We start from the raw sequence: 16117 nt of genomic DNA, 5'->3' as shown, positions 1-16117 counted from the left end.
CGTTATGCATGGTCCAGATCGCGGAGTGATTTCTGTAATTCCCCTGCTCCGTTTCCATCTGCAGACCTTTCTGGGGCTCCCCCTTTTCTTTCTCGTTTAGAGGAAGAGACATGTGCTGGTCATTGTGTAATTGTCACAACAACAGCAACAACAAAAGTTACAGAGAAGGAAATCTGTGGCAGACTGAATTGTGTCAGAGTTTGAAATCAGGTATTTTAAGTGGGTCAGCTTTTATAAATAGTGGTTAAGAGTGGGCGTAGAGGTTGGCACCGTCACCTGTCACCTCTTTGATAAAGAGAAGCTTTTATGCTCTTTGGTAGCATTAAACTCCAGAGTATACTGGTATTTAGAGAAGAACAAAAATGACCCTGACCTCAAGTGCTCACCTAATAACTCCACTATGGGCTGATTGGCTTCAAGACTGAGATGCAAATAGACATCTGTGCTAGGCCTTGCAACTAATGAGCAGAACTAAACTCTGACTACCATACATAAAAACGACAAGGTGGCAGCAGACAGAGCCAACACCAAACAAAACGTCTAAACTCCCAAATCCATCTAATCTCCAAACTAACTCTCTTCCAAACAACTGTTGTGATTTTTTTTAACATTAGAAGTGGATGGCAATGAAATTAGAGTCTGTGGGAGGTGGTCAAACTGAGACACCCCCCAAAGACAAAGTCATGGCACTAATACAGTTCATAGAAAATAAGAAACAAAGGAACTTCAGCATTTCACATCTGAAGGCTGGAAATTCTCAAAATGCTCCAAATAAAATACAGACGGATAAAGACATTACAAAACCAGAAATTAAAAGCAGATATAAATTAAGAAAATAAAAGGAAAAGAGAAAAGCTAATAAAATGGACATTGATTCTAAGTAAACAACCAACCCACTTGTTAAAAATGTGATTAAGGGGTTGGGAAACTGCATAAATAAGTAACATAAATGTAATGTTTTAGAACATGAAAGAAATACTTTTTAAAATTTTGCCATAAATTAAGAATTTAGCATCAAATGTTTATGCCAAATATATTAAGAACTTAACATCAAAATGGACGTAAATTGAGACTATAAGTGTGAATAACTGTGGGAGAAATAAAAACTTGTTAACTTTATAATCCCCTCTATTCCTTCCAACAAATGATGTGCTCCATGGATGTGCTCAGCAAAGCCCCGACGCTTTCAACAACGCTTAGGTCACGTAGATTGTCCTAGGGCACCGAAGACAGAACGCAGCCCAAGTAGTTTATGAGGCAAATACAACTCAGTTGGAAAAAAAAATCCATCAAAACCAAATTTTAAAAAAGTAAGACAGCGCAATAAGATAATAATTCACATGAGTAAATAGGCTTTACTTTGTAACAACAGGTCATGTAACACTAAACAAGTCTTGTTAATCCAACTCCCTCCAACATGTATTGAGCCTCTTGTTGCTGGGTTGAATGCAGAAGATGAGAAAGGGGGCAGAGGAATGAAGATTCGAGATTTGGGGTTTGAGATTTGGGGCAGTAGGACTGAGTAGGGACGGCTCGGAAAGAGACCTATTCGGAGGAGTAGCAATTGTTTGTTACTTGTTGTCGCAGACACCAAAGCTATCCACGTGGAGATAGCCCGCTATGCATAGAAGAGGGGGACTGGAGATATAAATTTGGAATCATCTGCGTAGAAATGGTATTTCAAAACAGGGCACTGACTGGGCTCACTTTGGGGAAATGGAGGAAAGGTAACAAGTTCGGGGCGGAAATTTCCGTCTACTAAGGACAGAAGGACACTGCCTTGGCTTCTAAGCATCACATTTTGATATTTTCAATCGCCTTCGAGACACGCGCAAGCTGGACAATGGAAAAGGAAGCGCGAGGAGTGGAACATTCAAATGATGATGTTGGCAAAACACATGAGCTACAGCATGGACTGCCAGGAGAACGAGCAGCTCTATCCTGGGGCGAGTGTGCCCAGAGGCGCCGTAGACATCAGGATGGCTAGACTGTCATCGGGAGGAGTCATCACCAGAGAAAGGTATCTTGCTTGATCAAGCTGAGGGTCAGCAAAACAGAGGGAGCCCTTCAGTGAGAGGAGGTGGCACGGTGGCTACAACCAGGGACTCTAAGAGAACAACGGTGAGGAGACCCCAGGATCAGGCCTCGTTTTTATTCTGTTATATAGGGGGGGGGGGTCGAAAAGTTTGAGCAAAAACTCCATTACCTTCCTATACCATTTCCCCCCAGGAACTTTTCAAAGCCCCCTTTATAAGCTTGTTTTATGTTGGAGGCACAAAAACCATTTAAGGAAAACCTTAAGGTAATAAAAATGTTTTTAAACTGCTAGCATCTAAAAAGCACAGTTTCAGTAGTACTGCTATTTAGACGTTTGTTTAATAATATGTGCATCTGTATATACATATATATATACATATATATATATGTATATATATATGAATTTTTCAGTGCTCTGCAATCATGCTTGGGTCAGGCGGTCCCAGAGACCTTCCCCGGTGCAAAGATTTCATTTAGATAAAGGGTTTTGTTTCATGGGGGGTACTGGCTGTATCATTTATAGAACTCTAGATAATAGTGAACAGAGAGTAAGTATCAAAGTTCACATCACTGAAATAAAGAATGATTAAGTAAGTTAAAAACAGTATTTTTTAGTTGATTAGTTTAAACCCATCCAGTAAGACTAAACAGTTACTTTTAACCCACTTAGTCATTCTGTCTGTTTCAGCTGTATGAACGCTGAAGATGTATCTATAAAATAGTTAAAAGGTTCAGCAACTGAAGGAAATCCTGCTATAACATGTTACATCTATTTTCAAGTTTCCCACATTGAACTCTGGTCAATATTTCCAGGATCATATGCACATAAGTAGGTGGTATCAGTGTTAGCAACCATTAACCACCATCAGGTTGAATAGTGCATACCAAATGGGAAACCTTTCTCAATGCTAACAAGCCAAACCGCCAAACCACTGTTAGGGTGTTGATTATCACTTGTAGTGAAGCTATATAGTGCTTTCAAGGCAGTAATGCATTACCAGAGCAGAGAGCCTCTTCTTTCTCCTGGGCAGTGGCCTGTGGGTTCGAACCACTGACCTTGTGACTAGTAGCCCGACATTTACCTGACAGCACCACCATCGGTTAATCAATCCCTACAACTACAATGTCCTATGACTGTGAGTACTATGACCATGATTTTATAGATGAAGCATCAAAGGCTTAGGGAACTGATAAACAAATTGATAAAAACAGACAGACAGACAGTCCACAGCAGAGCAGGAATGACATGCAGTCTCTCCGGCTCTACAGAATGAGTGTCTTAGCTCAGTTATGCCCACTGTCTGTCCAAGAGACAGACAGGCTGAGGAGGTGATCAGAGCAGGGCATGGACTCTCGTGCATTTCTTGTGAGAATACCATCTGGCACAAGTTTCCCATAGGGCAATTTTCATGATCCCATTTAAGAATTTGCTCAAAAAAATAAAATTCACCAATTTATACACAGACCCTATTTATAACAATAAAAGCTTCTGAAAAAGTAGGAACTTGGATAACTTATAATATTTGAATATGCTGGATGTCATTTAGCCAATAAAAATAACATTTTTTTTGTTTTTTGTTTTTGACTCAAGGCAACCACACAGCACAGAGTACAACGGACCCTGTCAGTGGCCAAGCCTGTAACTCTTTTTTTTTTTTACATTTTATTAGGGGCTCAAACACTCTTATCACAATCCATGCATATACATACATCAGTTGTATAAAGCACATCTGTACATTCTTTGCCCTAATCATTTTCTTTTTTTACATTTTATTAGGGGCTCATACAACTCTTATCACAATCCACACATATACATACATCAATTGTATAAAGCACATCCGTACATTCTTTGCCCTAATCACTCTCAAAGCATTTGCTCTCCACTTAAGCCCTCTGCATCAGGTCCTCTATTTTTCCCCCTCCCTCCCTGCTCCACCCTCCCTCATGAGCCCTTGATAATCCACAGATTGTTATTTTGTCATATCTTGCCCTATCCGGAGTCTCCCTTCCCCCACTTCTCTGCCATCCATCTCCCAGGGAGGAGGTCAAATGTGGATCCTTTTAATCAGTTCCCCCTTTCCAACCCACTCACCCTCTACTCTCCCAGTATCGCCCCTCACACCCCTGGTCCTGAAGGTATCGTCCACCCTGAATTCCCTGTGCCTCCAGCTCCCATATGCACCATTGTACAACCTCTGCCCTAGCCAGTCCTGCAAGGTAGAATTCGGATCAGATATTTAAAAACACTGGAAAACGCATAGAATATACTGAATGCAAAAGTAAACCCAAACAAAGCAACTCTTCCCTCAAAAACTCCCAACTATGTATGCATCCACTTAAAAAAAGATGTTTATAGGTTGATTAAAAAATGTTTTAAAAACAAAAACAATTACCTCAAAATTTCAAGTTACCTTGAGGTGAAAATTATACATGACTGTTATTACATCCTCTTTCTGTAATTTACAAATGTGATTTCATGAACACGTTATGTTAGACTTAGAATTTAATTTTAAAGAAAAAAACAGAAATTCAGTTTAGAAAACATTTCTCCCATTTAAAACTATTTTTCCTCTACAGAGTATTGATAATTTTATTTGAAGATAGATACTTTATACCCACAATTTTTAAGTCATTTTCAGATACTTTTCTAACATAGTGAAAACAGAATAATAACTCACTTCTCTGAAACACAATCACTGCACATTTTAAGTCTTTTAGATTTGTGCTAGTACTTCAACCTTCAGCAAAATCCCAGGAACTACCTAATGCCCAAGAACCCAAACTCAAAATTTTCTGTATTTTTGTTTTGTTTGCTAAGGTTTTTCATTGCTCGTATTAAGAGTGCATTTCAGAGGTGCTATGTCAATGGAGGTCACCCTCCTGAAGCTGTGATGTGCTTTTCTGTTTTTCGGCATGTGAAACCCAGGATCAATGAACCTAGTGGGGCAGCAAGTAGAATAAGGGGTTTGGAGGAACAAGGGTGGAGGTGGGATAAGAGGATGACGATGTCATGGAGTCCATGTAGAAAAAGAATGTTTAGAAATGGAATGTGGTAGCAATTGTACATTCTATATGATGTGATTGAAATTTGGAATGATATGATGTAGGTATTAAATCCCAAATTTAAAAAGAAATAACACAAACCCAGTGGGGCTACTACAGAAAATGACGACACAGTATTAAAAAAAAAAAAAGTAGAAGGCAACAATGAGAGAGAATAGCCCAATTATATAGAAAACACATCCCTTGTAAGTGTAGGAAATAAATTATAAATAAAAAGTCAAGATCTGAAACAAGACTAAGTCACGTCCGGAATACGGATAAAATTAAGCCCACATAATTTTGAATAGGAAATGAGTACAGATGACTAAGAACAAAGAACAAAAACTAATTTTAGCTTTACCCCAAAAGACACGAATAGAATTTGAAAGTACTGTGACAACCCTACAATGTAAATTGACATCTTATAAGCTATAAAAGTAGGGTTGATTTACAGAACTTCTACATCTGGCCACTCAATTACAGGACCACTGTAATATGCAAGTCACACTTTTGTTCTCCAGCGCATATGACAGTTACGCTTACACTATACTATGGGTTGTTTATTTAAAAGGAGCCTTTGTGGTGCTGCCAGATAAGCTTTGGGCTGGAAGTTGCCAGGCCAGAGGTTCAAACCCACAATCTGCTCAGCAGGAGGAAAATGAGGCAGTCTGCTCCCAGATGAGTGGGAATCCAAATTCATGGAATGGCAGTGGGTAGGCAGCCTCCTAATATCCTGGAGGTGAAGCATCAAACTGCTAACCACAATACCACGTGTTCAGACCCGCCATCTGTTCTACAGGGAAAAGATGAGGCTGTCTGCTTCCATAAAAATTTAGTCACAGCAATTGCTGAGGAGCAATTCAACTCTATGGGACAGGGTGACTATCAGTTGGCATAGACTAGGCAAGAGGGGATTTGGTCGTTGGTTTTGACAGTCTAGTAAGTGTAAAAAAGCATTATGAGAAAGTTTGAAATTCTTGAATTGTTCGACCTGTGGATGAAGTGCCAATAAAACTGTTAAAAAGAAAGAACTGAAAGTGTGAGATATTGGGGGATTATCAAGATGTGACAGAGGGCTCGTGCTATTGGAAAAATGGCACCAAATCAACTTGTTTGATATAGGGTGGCCACAAATTTGGAAAACATGCAATATCTGAGCAGCACAATGCAGCTGAGAGCAACCAACAAGATCCACCTGTACTCGTGATACAATTCAGAGCCAGTGAGTATGCAGGCAAACAAAACAACTTCTCTGCCCAGTCCAGTCATAGTAATAAACAGTCCTTTATTGCGTGGCTTCTATGTGCCAGGTGCTTTTACACACATTATCCTGAATTAGTCAAACCCAATCTCGAGGAGTCGATTCGGACTCACAGTGACCCTAGGGCAGAGTAGACGGAATCAGTAACAGCACTCTGGAAGGGAGGCTCTGTTTGATGAATGAGAAGCCCAAGAGCAGTCGGGGGTCTTGCCTAAGGTCACAGCCAGTCGGTGGCGGAAACATGATTCCACAGTTAGAAGTCGTCGAGTAGGTTATACTTAACAGCAGCAAACACTGCAAGGTCTGAAAGGCGGCCTAGTGCTGTGCACTGGGCTTTGAGCTGCAAGGCTGGCAGTTTAAAACCAACAGCAGCTCCTCAGGAGGGAGATGGGGCTCTCTATGGCCATAAAGTTATAATCTCTCGATATATCATGCCTTCCGTGTGGCCCTTTTGTGACAGACTATCCAATGATCTTCCAGGTGGGTTTGGCGGCTCCATTTTGTTTATACCCCCTCATTTCAATTTGATTGCTTTTAAAAATTTTTCTGAATTCCTTTTCTCATCGACACCTCGTGATCGCACAGGCTGGTGTGCGTCTTCCATGTGGGCTTTGTTGCTTCCCAGCTAGACGGCCGCTTGTTCACCTTCAAGGCTTTAAGATCCCACACGGTATATCTTTTGATAGCCAAGCACCATTAGCTTTCTTTACCACATTAGAATATGCACCCATTTTGTCTTCAGCAATAGTGTTGGGGAGGTGAGTATCATACAATGCCACATTATTCTTGTACTGAGGTCAGAAGCCCAAAGTCCATCTGCTTCCTTATTGTATTTACATACATATTATATAGAGAGATAAATACACCTGTCTTTATCTATTTACATATATACACATTATATTTATACCTATATATAATTTTTACTCTCTTATTCTTTTCTCATTTTCTTTCCTCCTGCCCCAATACCAGGTTTACCCATCATTCACCTCTCAGTAATTCTTTACCCAACATTCAACTCTCAGTAATTCCTCTCGGATACATTTCACTGATCAAACACGACCAAGAATACTACACCCTCCTCACCATCAATTTTAAATCCTTTGTTCTCCCCTGTCCCTTCTCCTCTCCATGGACTCACCCCTCTTCCCCCCGCAACAACCATCAGTCCCATTGCTGTCTCTTTGGAATTGTTTACCCTGCCTATCTTATACAGATAGACACCAAGAGACAAAGAAAGCAAAAAGAGAGACCATACAAGTTCTAATCTAATGGTGGTCCTGACCCCGAGTAGATGAGTACCCCTTGGTTAACTAGAGAGCAGGCCCTGTTATAATCCACTGGGCAATCCCCATCCAGGGGCAGTATAGCACCGATGAAACACATAAATATCCTCTAGTTCTTTAATACTTCCTCCCTAACTACTCTGGTCTTAGTTTCACCTCATTAATCTTGTGAGAACTTTGTATGTTTATTCGTATAATTAAGGTCATTCGATGCATGAAATCCAAGATAGATGAAACCCTTCAGAAATAGTAATGGAGGTAATGATTCCCTGAGGGTATGGAAAGGGGGTGGGAAGAGGGGACACGGAACCGAGAGCAATGATGCCTGAAAGAAACAAAAACGAAAGGGCCCTGACAACAGAAGCATCTTTTAATGCTGACCCCACTGGGGGGAAATGAATAACAGAACTGTAGGTAAACAGTTACATTATATGGTGTAAGATACTGAAAAAAAAACCCATAATAAATAACTGAATAAAAATAATACATAATAATAGGGGTTCCTGGGGAGGGAAGGGATAAAGGGAAGCTGTTTTCAGAGTTCAAGAAGAAAGAAAATGTTTGGAAAATGATGGTGGCAGCAGTTGTATAATTATGCCTGATCTAACTGAATTATGGATTGTTATAATATCTGTAAGAGCTCCCAATAAAATGATTAAAATAAATTAATTAATTTAAAATTTTTTAATTAAAAAAAAAAGGTTAGAGTCTCAGAAACTCAGAGGTAGTTCCCGCCTGTCTGATAGGATCTCTCTGAGTCAGAATTGAAGCCGTGGCAGTGGGATTCAATTTCAGAGGCCCCGCCTATTCTCTTCATACCTTGCCACCTTTCTGTTCTTCAACATCAGCTATTTTGAGCATCCTATGGGCCATGGGCCCAGCTGGAGTCCATCTAGAGATGCCTCAGAACAAAGGCCTAGATCACTCCCGAGAAGCCAGCCACTGACACGGCTTTGGAGCGTAGCTGTACCCTGACACACGTGGGGTTGCCAGGTGTTAGACCAGATGCCACAGCAACTTAACAACAAAAACAAAGGGGCCCCTGAAAACATAAACACCTTTTAATGCAGACAGAAGGCTAGCAGGTTTCACAGCCCACCGTGGGTATGTGCTGCAAATCGGCAGTAGGAAGTTGCAAAGTTCGCAAGAGATTAGTGACCCTGAGGAGAAAAGAGAAAATCAACACACATCAAGCACTGCTGCTCCCCATCCCACAAATGGAAAACGGAAACTGCAGCGTCTTGCTGTGCCCTTGGGGCTAAATCAGAGATCTCCATGACCTCCATGGACTTACTTACCATCTCCAGGCATCCGCTCAACAGCAGGGCTGCCGCCTAAATTAGGTAATGTAATTACATGGCGCATGCGGTGATGACATGGCACTCTACTCCCATAATCCGGTACAATCTCGGATACTCAGAAGGGCCACTCCAAACTGTCCTAGAGGGTCACCAGTGAGTCCGCATCGACTCGATGGCAGGGGGTCAAGTGCTTAAAGTTGTGGCTGGGAGAAAGTTAGTGCCTGATAAGGCTTAGTGATTATTCTCTTAAAAAAAGAAAATTATAGGACTCATATTACTTGAAGGTAGAAAAGCAACATTTCTAAGCATTGCGTTGGACAAATATGCTGCAAAATAACATTAAAATATTAAAAAGTAAATATATGACTTCGAGAGCTAAGATGAGCTTGACGCAAAACCATAGCATGGTCAATGCCATCACATGCTTGCGAAAGACAGACAATGCGTACGGAGGACCAAAGAGGCACGGAAGCTTTTGAATGACCCTGTGGCAAAGACACAAAAGTAGCCTGGGCTGCAAGAAGGCCAACAGAAAACCCGTCTTGGAAGAAGTACAGCCCTCGTGATCCTTCAGAGCAAGGGAGGTGGGATTCTGTCTCGTGTACTTTGGGCATGCTCTCAGGAGGGACTTGTCCCTGGAGAAGGCCACCGTGCTTGATAAAAGAGAAAGTTTGCAGAAAAAGAAAGGAAAGCACGAGCCTCGGTCATACGGACCGACATTGTCGCTGCGCCGGTGGGTTGAATCACAGATCTCGAGGATGGCACAGGGCCAGGCAGTATTTCATTCTGTTGTACATCGGGTCTCTGGGAGTCAACACTGATTCAAACACACCTCACAACAAGAACAAAGCACACCATTTATTTGTATGTTTTTCACTGCTTTCCATTTAGATCAAAACAAAATACACTTATTTCAGGGTGGCTTGCCCAGGGTGAAGCTCAGTTAATTTAATTTCAAACTTTAAAGGAGTATAGTAAGTACTAAATGGTTCTAAGAACACTGGGCATCTCATGAAGTGAGAGGAGGAGACAACCAACTGCAGCTTGGGCTCCAGTGGCTGATCCCTTGTTCTCATCACCAGGGTCAAAGTCAGGAAGTCTGAGCTCAGCAGTGTCCTGTTTTCTCAGTACTACCCACTGAGCTGAACTACAAGGTCGGGAGGTTCGGTACCACCAGCTGCTCCACAGGAGAAAGAGGAGGCTTTCTAATCCCAGAACGGTTTACAGTTTCAGAAACCCACAAGGGTGGTCCTATCCTGCCCTGCCGTGTTGTTATGAATCAGAAGTGACTCAAGGGCAGTGAGTGAGATCCCGCCATCTCACAGCCCCAGGCACCGAGGCTCAGTGGCTAGCCAACAGGCTGGAACCCACCAGCTTCTTCACCAGGGCAGAGAGAAGGCGGGCCGCTCTTCTCCAAGATCACAGCCTAAGAACCCCCGGGGTGCAGTGACTCCTTTGCCTCACAGGGCGGTGGGAACAGAGTCCCCAGTGGACACATAATCCTCTCTCAGATCATGTTCTCCGGGTCTCTGCGCATGCACCGACGTTTCCAGCCTGCACATACGCCATCTTCAAAGTACATGGTGTTGCTGACCACGTGAAGCCATTCCAACAACACTCCGGACGTCCTTCACATACGGCATTTCAGTCTCCAGCCACGCTGCTTTCCCAAGAGCACCCTCTCACATGGTACTGGAAAGGGTGAATGACTAAGATTTTGTTGTTGTTACTGTGGCTACAGTACTGTCCTTCTTCCTTAGAGAAGACTGGATTGTTGCAAATACCCTGTTGTGCATTGTAGGGCTGTGGATTGTAGCAAATACCCTGTTGGATTGTAGGGCTGTGTTTTGTAGTAAATGCCCTTTTGCTGAGGGCGGGGGTGGGCAAACAGAGGCTCGAAGCCATGGCTCTTTCAGGAAGTACACGTGGCTCTGAAATAAAATTGCCAATGGAAATAAAGTGAATATCGTTTCATTTATAAAATGTCAAGGATGTTATTCAGATCGTGGCTGTTTCATTTGTTTACACAAGTGTACACATGGCTCTGGAATACTTTTTAAAGGATTGGCTCTCTGGTCTCAAAAGTTTGCCGGCTCTTGGTCCAAGCAGCCTGTCCCCCGTGTGGGCCAGGGACAGAGTGGCACCTTCTTCCAGGGGCCCCATTGGACTTATGCTGCACTTTGCATCAGTTACTGAAAGGGCGTCACCGGGTGCGTTGTTCTCACTCCTCCTCAACACATTTGGCTCTTTCCGCTGACTCTTAAATAAACGGTTATGCTTCTTTCAACACACACACACACACACACACACACACACAGTTTCCCTTAAAAAGTTAAAATTCAAATGCTTCTTTTTAAAAGACTTTCACCACTAACTTTTTAGAAATCTCACTTTATCTTTTTTCCCTACTCACTGGTGTAAAAAGAATCTAATAATACTAGCAAGTAAATATGCAGGGCTCTCCAAAAAAAAAATCACCTACCACTAATTTTTAAATGCTTGGCGACGAACTGTGTAGTCAGGCTGCACTGATTACGTGACCATCACCTATCCCAGGGGTCGGCAAAACCACGGCCCGCAAAGGCCTATGCGGTTCTTTCACGACTTAAGTGCAGCTCTTAAGTAAAAAAACGAAAATTTCTAAGGATGTTGTTCAGATAATGGTGATTTCATCCGTTTGAAGAAGTGTACTGGTGGCTGTCGAGCAGTTTTTAAATTGTTGTGAGGAGCCAGGCCTGGCTCTTCCATCTCAAAGGTTGGTGGGGCCCTGGCCTATCCAACCTACTAGCTTCTGCCCATCTTCCCCAACATAGGAAGTTAGCTACCAGTGGATGGCCTTGGACGATAACGCTGTGCTTATGAAACCACGTTCTGTTCTTAGTTGCTGACGAGTTGATTCTGACTCATTGGGATCCCTCGTGACAGAGCAGAAATGTCCGCAGGGTTTTCTTGCCTGCCATCTTTCCAGAAGCTGAGCCCCGACGTGGGTTCAAACCACCAACCTTCCCTTGAGCAGTTGACCATGTATTCACTGCTCCACCGGGGCTTCTTCTGAAACCTCTCCTCTGCACCAGGATCTGTAGACCACAGGACCCTTGTCCCGAGGAGCCGATGGACCACTAACGAGACCAAAAACCAAAAAGCACAGGGCTCTGCTGTAATCCATGTAGGGCTCTCCGTGCTCTATGAAGTAGGTCAGATTTTCCCCGTTCACAGATTAACAGCAGAGACAGAGAAAGCAGAACTGAAGAATAGTTAGCCTTCCTTTAATGCACACACTGTATGGAAGGATCGGCCTTATTTGGAAACACACGGGAGTAAGTAATTTTTGTCTGGGGCAGATGTATTAGGCAATGCTTGTGATAAATCCTTATTTAAAAAATCTAAGCACAGATGGTATAAAATGTAACTCTAATTCCCAAACCCACTGTCGTCGAGTTGATTCTGACTCACACACCCCTTAAGGCAGGGAACCCCTTATGGAGGGAGGCAACCCTTGGGGGGGGGGGGGGCGGAGGCTGGTGGTTTCCACCTACCAACTTTCCAGTTAGTAGCCACCGCCCCAACAGGACTCCTAAAGTGTAACTGCAGGAATAAAAAGGTGTCGGGATGACAAGAGCTTTCCAGAAGTTACATCAGAGCAAGGAGGTTCTACGGCTTTTTTGAAAAAAAAAAAAAAAAAAGTAAAAACATGAGCACTCATCTCATAAATTGTAAATGATTTTAAAAGTTAGTATTTAGTGGTGTATCCTAAACATGGCGAAAAGACCAGCATTCTCTCTTTGCTTCTCAGTATCCACAGCTGTACAACTTTTCTAGAAAGTTCTTTATAGTCATTAAAATCCTTAAAGCCTTTTATCCTTGCTCAAAACATCTATGAGTCCATACTAAAGATGCAGATGCAGAAGGGATTTTTTTTGGTTTTATTTTTAAACCAAGTTCCATCACCTGAAGCATTAGGACATCAAAACATCAGAAGGAAAATAAATTTCAAATATGAAAATGACTAAATGAAACAACACGCTCTTAGGAAGAAAAGGTTTGACAACTTAGAAAAAGATGATGGCAACAGATGTACAGATATGCTTGATACCACTGATGCAGGAACTCTTGTAAGACCTGTAAGAGTTCCCAATAAAGTGATCTTTTAAAAAATTCATTATTATTATTTTGGTTTGGCATCTTTTTAATGTCACGAGAAAATTCTCAGTGTAGCAAAATTGGGGCAGGAAAGGCTGCAAACCGCTACAAGCAGTGTGTCTCCATTGGTTCAGGAAAAAGATCTACCTTTATAAAAGCAACACCGGAGAAAGATAATTACACTAACTCGTTTTACCCTCACAACAAGCACATCTATTAGCGCATCTCAAGTTAGAGAGATGCTAAGACGGTGGTTAAGGACAGGGACTCGAGCCTAAGTTTGAACCCTGGCACTGCCATTTTTCCCAGAGACATTGAGCGAGTTATTAAACCACACCGTGGTTCCGTTTCCTGGGAACCCAGACATCCACATGTTTCATAGGGAAGCAGTACGGATCAAATGAATCAAAACTGGAAATGCACTCAGAACAATTTGTGCTCAATCCATGTTACTTACTATTATCCATCTTAAGCCATAACGGAATAGACCAAATGATATCTAAGCTGAACCCTGAACACTGAGGTGCGCATCAGGCAAAGGGTAAGGTGGTCAGGAAAGGGATGTTCTAGGCAAGAAGGTAGATACTGGGCCCTGCTCATAAAACCAAACTCACAGACATGGAGTCGATTCTCACTCCCAATGACCCTACAGGCCAGGGAAGACCTGCCCCTGTGGGTTTCCAAGATTGTAATTCTTTATGGAAATAGAGTCTCATCTTCCTTCTGAGGGGCCAGTTGGTGGTTTCGAACTACTCATCTTGAGATTAGCAAACCAAATCATAACCACTAAGCCACCAGTGCTCCTGCTACATATTCCCAATTTACCCTTTGGGATTTGATCATTATCTTACAGGAAGAAGGCTCTGAATAGCCAGATTTCTGCTTATGAGCTTTGCTCTAAGCTACTGTACAGGGCACAAGACCGGTGGCCAGTATTGTAACATACTGCCGTTCAGACAGTAATTTATGGGGCACAATTCTCTTTCACCTTAAGAAAGCAAAGGAAGCCAATGTCAAAACATTACTCAAAGATTCACCATAATTTAGTTATCAGCCTGTGTTTTCACAATTTTGTGTACTTTTCTGTTTTCTAAGCTGTCCACAATAAATATATTCCATTTCTATAATCAAAGATAAGAGTTGTGGGGGGGAAATATCAATGAAAAAAAATGAGGTTTTCACTAAAAAGTGAAGTACCTTGCTGTTAAAACATTTGCCGCACCGGGCAGAAACTGTGTTGATGTGTCTTCTAACTAGATGTAAACAGCATGCTGAAATTAGTCAGTCTTTACCTTCGACCAATCTGGCCACAACCAGATGTTCTGTATCACCTCACAGAGAGAGTGGGGTATGCAGTTCCCTTACCTTCCAGACCCATAAAACCGATCACTGTGCATTTTTCAAAAGTCTCAAATGCTGTTTGCCAGCACACGAACACGTGTCTCAAGACATCTAGAGAATATGCCAAAAATAGGCCCTAGGGCGATGGAGCTGCACAGTGCTTACGGACTGGACTGTCAAGTCAGACCGGCGGCATTCAAATCCCCTTTGGCAAATCACTAGCAGTATGGCTTTGGGCAAGTTACTTAAATTCCCTGAGTCACAGCTGCCTTGTGGAGACAGTAAGGATAATCAAGTGCAATGGATAGGGATGTGAAAGGGTTACGTGAGATGAGCCATGTCGCAAGTGGGCTTAGCATGGTGCTTGGTTCCTCAGTGCTCAAGACGTGCTATCTAGTATGATGGGAGAGCCCCGGGGAAGGGAACCTGGCTAATGTGCTTCGCTGCTAGTGGCTAAGTTACAGGTTTGAGCCCATCCCAAAGCACTGCAGAAGGGCCGGCACAATGCTTCGGAAAAGTGCAGCCATTGAGAACGCAGCGGAACACAGTTCTATTCTGACAGATGGGGGTGTGGGCGGGGGGGCACATGCAAACTGACTCAGAGTAGCTGGATTTTAAATTAGTATGTGAGCTATAAAAGCCAAAGTGAGGATGTTGGTGTTGTGTGCTTTACGTCCACTCTGGTTCATCAACCCTATAGGGCAGAGCAGAGCTGCCCTTAGGGTCCCCTAGGCGGGCATCCTGGCAGATGCAGGTCACGAGGCCATTGCTCTCACCCAGCCACCCCATGGGTTCGACTCACCTGCCTTTGGCTTAGGAGCCATTGTACCACCTTGCTCGTACAAAGCACAGTTTGAGAAGTGAAGCCTCCACTTCACAGATGTGAACGCCAATCCTTTATCTTTTCCGAACCCAAAAAGTACGCCTGGCAACATATACTTTTCAGATGGCTGCCTCATTTAATTTGCACATAAAAAAATCCTGCGGTTCCTCCCTCACACCCGCCCCCCCACTCTTTCCAATCCAATAAGACCAAGAAATTAGAGATGTATTTTGGGATGAAATAAGATTTAAAGAAATAATTGTCAATCATTCATCATTTCCCTGAACAGCAGTTGTTCAATCATTGCGGCAGGCTCGTTGGTACATCTCACCATTTTTGCTTTCCAAAGGCACGAGAGCTGACGCTGCAAGGCCACGAGGAGGCAGGTTGCTGTTATTGGCCCTCAAGTTGGCTTTGACTCCGTGTCTCTTCCAGAACCGCCCGTCGGCTAGCTTCACTGTCATCTTCAGAGAAGCCCCAGGCCTTCGCAGGGGGCTCAGCAGCACTTACAACACTGGCAGCCTTGTTAGAATATTTGGTAGATTTGAGACTGAACCCCAGAATCTCAGTATTTTATGTGTAAATTTAGAACCCTGATTTCATAATTATTTTTTTATTCACTGGCCATCTAATATATTCAATTATTTCTCATTAAAATTAACTTCCCTTCCCCAGACGATCCTGGCCATTATAATCTCTCCTAATCCCACTACCTCCACAGGCTCTAGGCGCACTGGGCCGACCACTCACTGCTCGCTTTCCTGCGAGGACTCCGAGTCACAGTAAACCCAAACCAGCCACAAGCAAGGCCATTTCACTGGGTGGCGACCCCATAGGCATCAGAGCATAACAGTGTGCGCCACAGAGTTGTCAATAGGTGATTTCCCTC

The 16117-nt window shown here is 42.9% G+C and overlaps 1 protein-coding gene across 2 annotated transcripts in view; it reads right to left on the bottom strand.

The window, feature by feature from the left end:
* Positions 1 to 16117, bottom strand: part of ZC3H12C (zinc finger CCCH-type containing 12C) — a 77366-nt gene that overhangs the window by 57226 nt on the left and 4023 nt on the right. Inside the window, exon 1 of one of the 2 annotated variants that reach the window (XM_075546564.1) lies at positions 8682 to 8756. The exons of the other annotated variant lie outside the window; for it this stretch is intronic. The gene's annotated coding sequence lies outside the window, so the exon portion shown is untranslated. Of the gene's footprint in view, positions 1 to 8681; positions 8757 to 16117 lie in introns of those variants that run through there. 2 annotated transcript variants of the gene reach the window in all.

This window comes from Tenrec ecaudatus, chromosome 4, assembly GCF_050624435.1.
Source record: "Tenrec ecaudatus isolate mTenEca1 chromosome 4, mTenEca1.hap1, whole genome shotgun sequence".
Classification (NCBI taxonomy): domain Eukaryota; kingdom Metazoa; phylum Chordata; class Mammalia; order Afrosoricida; family Tenrecidae; genus Tenrec; species Tenrec ecaudatus.
The sequence above is the reverse complement of the archived record's forward strand: the minus strand, read 5'-3'. Positions and strand labels throughout refer to the sequence as shown.